Source organism: Jaculus jaculus, chromosome 9, assembly GCF_020740685.1.
Source record: "Jaculus jaculus isolate mJacJac1 chromosome 9, mJacJac1.mat.Y.cur, whole genome shotgun sequence".
Taxonomy (NCBI): Eukaryota; Metazoa; Chordata; class Mammalia; order Rodentia; family Dipodidae; genus Jaculus; species Jaculus jaculus.
Window position 1 is genome coordinate 56,322,909 of NC_059110.1, and position 2,148 is coordinate 56,325,056.

A 2,148-nucleotide genomic window follows, 5' to 3' on the forward strand; every position below is an offset into this window, starting at 1 on the left:
TCTCCCAAATACAAAGAAAAAGAAAAAGGAAACATTTTTATAAAGAAAAGCTTAAACCTGTCCAAGAATCCCAACACTATTCATGCTTTTCTGTATGTTTTGTGGATAGGGCTAGACTAACAGAACAAAATTTTTGAATCTCACAGATAAAATAATGAGAAAAAAGCATCAGCTTATAAGGTTCTTTATGAGGAATTTATAAGGTTCTTTTAAAAGGAAATAAAATGCATGGCTATTCATCTTTTAATGCGACATAGCTTACTGATAGAAGAAAAGGTTTATACTAGTTTTTAGGATTCTAAATCTTGTGCTTTTTTTCCCTGAAGTGTAGTCCTTCAGCATCCATTAATGCTTGGTGGCTGCCTCCAGTAAGTCTTTTGCTTCATTTATTTTGGTTGCTAAGTAAGGAGATCCTCCTTTATCTAGATGACAAAAAAAATCATAATTCTCCTATTGGCTTTTCAAATTTTGGCCTTGGCAGCAGATGGGTTTACACCTAAGATAAGACTAGCTTCTTGCCTATTCATTTTCTGTTCAAGTCCTCCTTTATAGTAGGATGAAAGGCTAGGAGATGAAATCTTTCTTGCTGTTTCTGTTATTACTTGTTCTAAAGGTTTCCAGATCTGAAATGCATAGCACCCTGCAAATGAAAAAGCTGCAATACCTAGTCCTACAGTTATCAACCTTCTTGACACTCAGTGGTCCAAGTCAGGGTTGAGCTGCTGGGCTGAGGGAGGCAGGTGTTCAGCATAGCGCAGCCCCTCACTAGAGGAAGCCAGGTCCCTGCGGGCCACCACAGCAATCCCTGGCTATTCTTCATGTATGTTTTAGCATCTTAATATCCTTCACTCAATTCCATACCCATTATATTCCTCCTTGCCTCAAACCAGAATCAATGGTTCCAATCAACCATATCCTTCAACTTCTGAAGCCCACATGTCAAAATGAATCCTTATTTTTATATTTTTATATTTATTTCCTCAAGTATTATTCATAGCAATGGAAAGTGGGCTTATATCATAGAAGAGAGGGAAAACTTCTGAATCTTGCTGAGAATTACCTATTATCATTGAACAAAAAGCAATGTTCTGTGATTTGGGTGTAGAACTACATAATCTATGCAGGTTCTATAGTCTATGCATATATATCCATAGAATATTATCCCAGTATATATATATATACTGTCCATATATTTATTACAACTCACCTATTGATTAACCTTCTTGATTAACCAACTTCTGGATCTCCAACTGCTGGCCCTCTGTGTAGGAGCTGTAGGTCAGAGTTCCCAGTTCATTCCTCACCTTCCAGTTCCTCAATCCCAGTACCCATGCTGTTGGTGTGGGGTGGACAGGATGTGTGTGCATGCTATGGAAGAAACCTTTTGTCCTGGCTTCCAGAGCCTCCTGATTGACTGGCCCCTGAGTTCCCAATTCCTGGGTTCACTATGCAGAAGCATGTACATGTGGAATGAGTAGAACAGAGCTCCCAGTTAGTTCCCCCCCTCCCAGTTCCCCAAGTGCAGGAGATGGCAAGCATGCCATTTCAGGATCACGAGGAATGGAGCACTGAAGAACTGTATGACACAGTTCCAGCTCAGCTGTCTCTTCCTTGGAGTCCAATGTGGCACCTCTATAGAAGCTTCTTTGGCTCTCTACACTACAGATATCTATGGTTTTCTGTATAATGTTTGTCTTTTTCCATCTTTTACTTGGTGCACCAATCTCTAAATTTACTTTTTCAGCAAAAATGGATGTTAGTGAAGTGTTGGTAAATGTATCTGAAAGAAGCTCTGGAATTGGGAAAATAAAAAAAAATTTAAAAAAATATGTCAGAAATAACTTCTTTCCTTAAAGACCTAAAAGAAAGTCAGGCATGGAGTACAGTATGCTGAGGAGGAAACAATGAACTTCCTGGAACAGTGTAAGAATTGTTCTATGACTAATTTTTCTGAATGGTGGCAATTGCAGCAAACTATGACTCTTTACCAAGAATCCTTATAGGAAAAATGACCAAGGTCAGAAAGAATTCAATTGGGGGGATCAAAGTCTAAGTTTTAGAGGGACATGGAAAGGGAAATTCAAAAGAAATGGTTGCGGGATAAATGGGTTTAATTGGATCAATGGTGGGAACCCCCATTTTGTGGTT

At 38.8% G+C, this 2,148-nt stretch overlaps 1 pseudogene; it reads right to left on the bottom strand.

Annotated features, from left to right (window-relative positions):
- Nucleotides 1-345: 345 nt before the first annotated feature.
- On the bottom strand, nucleotides 346-1,332 carry LOC101607670 (annotated as a pseudogene).
- Between the last annotated feature and the right edge of the window lie 816 nt (nucleotides 1,333-2,148).